Raw genomic sequence first — 5,138 nt, 5'->3', positions numbered from 1 at the left:
ATTGGAAAAGACCCTTATGCTGGGAAAGATTGAGGGCAGGAGGAGAAGGGGACGACAGAGGATGAGATGGTTGGATGGCATCACCGACTCGATGGACATGGGTTTGTGTGGACTCTGGAAGTTGGTGATGGACAGGGAGGCCTGGCATGCTGTGGTTCATGGGGTCGCAAAGAGTCAGACACGACTGAGCGACTGAACTGAACTGAACTATACATTTCTAACTGATAATAAGCATTTTGAATGTTTTGACAACACATTTTAAAGGTCATGCAACAGTTATTTTTCCCATTAAATATTAACATCGCTTGGCATGATTTTTTTTTTTTTTTTTAAATTTTTTTATTAGTTGGAGGCTAATTACTTCACAACATTTCAGTGGGTTTTGTCATACATTGATATGAATCAGCCATAGATTTACACTTATTCCCCATCCCGATCCCCCCTCCCACCTCCCTCTTCACCCGACTCCTCTGGGTCTTCCCAGTGCACCAGGCCCGAGCACTTGTCTCATGCATCCCACCTGGGCTGGTGATCTGTTTCACCATAGATAGTATACACTCTTACACTGTTGGTGGGAATGCAAACTAGTACAGCCACTATGGAAAACAGTGTGGAGATTCCTTAAAAAACTGGAAATAGAACTGCTTGGCATGATTTTAACTTGCATGGTCATTGCAGCAGTAGCTTAAGTAACAACTGTAGAGATTACACACAGTATATTTCCCATCAGAGAGGCTCTTTTTTTCCTCAGGCATTTAGGTAAGGGACTGATCAACTTAATTCAATCAAAAAGCAAGCCTAGCAAATGAAGCAACAGACAAAGGATTAATCTCAAAAATATACAAGCAACTCCTGAAGCTCAATTCCAGAAAAATAAATGACCCAATCAAAAAATGGGCCAAAGAACTAAACAGACATTTCTCCAAAGAAGACATACAGATGGCTAACAAACACATGAAAAGATGCTCAACATCACTCATTATCAGAGAAATGCAAATCAAAACCACAATGAGGTACCATTACACACCAGTCAGGATGGCTGCTATCCAAAAGTCTACAAGCAATAAATGCTGGAGAGGGTGTGGAGAAAAGGGAATCCTCTTATACTGTTGGTGGGAATGCAAACTAGTACAGCCACTATGGAGAACAGTGTGGAGATTTCTTAAAAAACTGGAAATAGAACTGCCATATGACCCAGCAATACCACTTCTGGGCATACACACCGAGGAAACCAGATCTGAAAGAGACACGTGCACCCCAATGTTCATCGCAGCACTGTTTATAATAGCCAGGACATGGAAACAACCTAGATGCCCATCAGCAGATGAATGGATAAGGAAGCTGTGGTACATATACACCATGGAATATTACTCAGCCGTTAAAAAGAATTCATTTGAATCAGTTCTAATGAGATGGATGAAACTGGAGCCCATTATACAGAGTGAGGTAAGCCAGAAAGACAAAGAACATTACAGCATACTAACACATATATATGGAATTTAGAACGATGGTAATGATAACCCTATATGCAAAACAGAAAAAGAGACACAGATGTACAGAACAGACTTTTGGACTCTGTGGGAGAAGGCGAGGGTGGGATGTTTCGAGAGAACAGCATGTATATTATCTATAGTGAAACAGATCACCAGCCCAGGTGGGATGCATGAGACAAGTGCTCGGGCCTGGTGCACTGGGAAGACCCAGAGGAATTGGGTGGAGAGGGAGGTGGGAGGGGGGATCGGGATGGGGAATACATGTAACTCCATGGCTGATTCATGTCAATGTATGACAAAACCCACTGCAATGTTGTGAAGTAATTAGCCTTCAACTAATAAAAATAAATGAAAAAAAAAAAAAAAAGGAAAGAAAAAAAAAGCAAGCCAAGCCAGGGCTGTTTTATTAAGACTGCGATCTAACTTTGGGAGGCGAGAGTAGGCCTTCCTACTTGGTAAGATTATCAGGCCACCTGGATACAACCAATTAGCTTTCACTTAACACTGATGGCTGTTTGCCAATTAGGACCAATTAGCTTTCACTTAATACTGACCGCTGTTTGCCAATTAGGAAATTAGGAACAGGGCGGACACCCCCAGGAAAGTCCCACGCGCGGAAGTTTTGACCAATGAAATTGCTTTGCAAACGTATAACCAATCCGCTTCTCACCCTATAAATTTGTGTAACAGCTTGGGCTCAGGGCTCTCTGACCCGCACCACTGCGTTGGTTGCAGCAGAGAGTCCTGGCTCGAGTCAGTAATAAACTTCCCTTTCTGCGAGTTGCATTGTCTTGGAGGCCTTCTCTATTCCCGCTCGGGGATTCGGACATCGGGCATAACAACTTTAGTATAGTCTTGAAGCAGCTGGGTTCAGTTCTTGGTAGCAAAACCAACTCGCTGGCTGGCTGGAAGGGTGGGGTGGCAGGGAGGATGGCGGGGAGCGGGGAGAGGGGGTTGGGGTTGGGGGGGATGGAGTTGGTAGGAAGAGAGTCTAGCCCTTAACAACATACACAGCGCTTTTAAGTACCTGACAGACTCTTTTAATCCACCCAGCAGCACTGTTGACATTAAAATCCCAACTTTGCAGATGTAAAAACTGAGGCCTGGGGCTTCCCTGGTGGCTCGGTAGTAAAGAATTTCACCTGCCAGTGCAGGAGACATGGGTTTGATCCCTGATCCAGGAGGATCCCACATGCCCATAAGACACAACTATTGAGTCTGTGCTCTAGATCCCAGGAGCGACAACTACTGAAGCCGCTCTAGATCCCAGGAGCGACAACTACTGAAGCCAGCATGCTCTGGAACATGAGAAGCCACAGCAATGGGAAGCCTGTGCACAGAACTAGAGAGTAGCCCCTCCTCGCTGCAACCAAACAAAAGCCCGTGCAGCAACAAAGACTCAGCACAGTCAAAAATAAATAAATAAATATTTTTTAAAAAAATCTGAGGCCAGCAATCTTCTGAACAGATGTCTTCTGATTCCTAAATGTTTTTGCTACACGACCACATGAAGAATTCAGTTTAGTTCAGTGCTCGGTCTTGTCCGACTCTTTGCGACCCCATGAACCACAGCATGCCAGGCCTCCCTGTCCATCACCAACTCCCGGGTCCACCCAAACCCATGTCCATCGAGTCAGTGATGCCATCCAACCATCTCATCCTCTGTCATCCCCTTCTCCTCCTGCCCTCAATCTTTCCCAGCATAAGGGTCTTTTCCAATGAGTCAGCTCTTCGCGGGAGGTGGCCAAAGTATTGGAGTTTCAGCTTCAACATCAGTCCTTCCAATGAACACCCAGGACTGATCTCCTTTAGGATGGACTGGTTACATCTCCTTGCAGTCCAAGGGACTCTCAAGAGTCTTCTCCAACACCACAGTTCAGAAGCATCAATTCTTCTGCACTCAGCTTTCTTTATAGTCAAACTCTCACATCTATACATGAGTACTGGAAAAACCATAGCCTTGACGAGACAGACCTTTGTTGGCAAAGTAATGTCTCTGCTTTTTAATATGCTGTCTAGGTTGGCCATAGCTTTCCTTCCAAGGAGTAAGCATCTTTTAATTTCATGGCTGCAGTCACCATCTGCAGTGATTTTGGAGCCCAGAAAAATAAAGTCAGCCACTGTTTCCACTGTTTCCCCATCTATTTGCCATGAAGAATTAGGCCCCTTTTCACTGTACCTAGTTTAGTAACTAAAATAGATGATCAGCTCTAATATCAAGACCAGCTTTGTTAATCATTCTACAGTCATTATGCAATCCCTGGCTGTTGTGAGTGAGGAAAAGGCTAAAGCAAAATAGATCTTTACCCTTGAACATGTTCACTTATAACAAATGGACATGGCTATGAGCAGCCCCTCTCAGGGACTCTTGAGAGCAACATACAATTTCTTATGAATTGCAACCTGCACGCTACTTCACATTTTAATATCTCTGGATGCTGTAAAATCAACTGAACATGACAGTTAACTTGTTAGCATTTGTGTTCTATGTTAATGGGACGTAAAATAACATGCCTCTTATAAAATCAATGGCATCTTATAAAAGTCAAGAAAATATAAAATAATTAAGTGGCCACTTATTTTATAGCAATCAACAAATATTTGTCAAAAAGTAAGCCTTTTTATCCACAGGTAATAAAGTTAATATCTGTTACCCTAAAACTGGAAGTCATTAGTATCACCGTTATTGATTCCCACTACCCAACTCGGGTTCAAGGTCTTTCATCCCAAGATACAAGCACAGCAAGAAGTTCCTCAGTGTTGGTTCAGAAAAGCCTGCACAAAGGAGGCAAACAATTAGGTTGACAATCCCAGATGACAGTGTAACCAGTGGGCAAATATGCAAAAAGCATAATCATGTTGAACTTCGGGTTCCTCCTTTGTAAAATGACTATAAAATACGTTTAGTGGTGTGATGAGGAGAGAGAATGTTTGTAAAATATTTGGTAAGGACAGCACTCAATAAATGGTAATATAATTGGTTAGAATGTTTTGAATAGAATTAAATCCGAAAAGCTGTGATTTGAGAAATTAACGTAGTATCTGTGACTAAAACGGGTTGGATAAAGAAAGTGCTAAGTAGAAATCTAGTTAATATGCTTTTTCAACCGTCTGGATGAAAGGTGGAAGAGTAGGGAGGCAGGTGGGGGGCAAACTAGGACCTCTATCGGTGGAGATGCGGCAGTCGGGGGTCCCTAGGGGCGAGAGCTACAGAGACTGTGAAGCTGGTACGGTACCGGCCTGGGTACTGAGCCCGGTGGGTGGAGGCCCCGCAAAGCACGCGAGGAACCCGGAGGGTCTGCAGTCTGGCGCCCAAGTACCAGAGAGTGGACGCGGAGGGGGGAGAGACTGGGGGTGTGGGGGGGACAGGTGTTCACCACCGCTACCTAAGTCCCGCCCTGGGGAGCCTCTGTATCCAGGCAAAGAAGTCAGTCAGTACCGGAGGCTTGGACTGGCAGAAACCGGTTCCCCGGCGGGATACTGGCGGACAGCCGGGCGGAGGCGGAGCGCAGTCCCTGCTCCGCCCCTCTGGCCTTCCCGCTCCTCCGAGCGCGTTCCTAGGGGCGGAGGCCGAGACGCCCCGCCCACCGTGGCCACCCCCACTGAGGGGCGGAGCCCAGTGCGCCACGCCTATAAGGGCGGCGC

This window comes from Cervus elaphus, chromosome 22 (assembly GCF_910594005.1).
Source record: "Cervus elaphus chromosome 22, mCerEla1.1, whole genome shotgun sequence".
Classification (NCBI taxonomy): Eukaryota; Metazoa; Chordata; class Mammalia; order Artiodactyla; family Cervidae; genus Cervus; species Cervus elaphus.
This window is presented reverse-complemented; position numbering follows the sequence as displayed.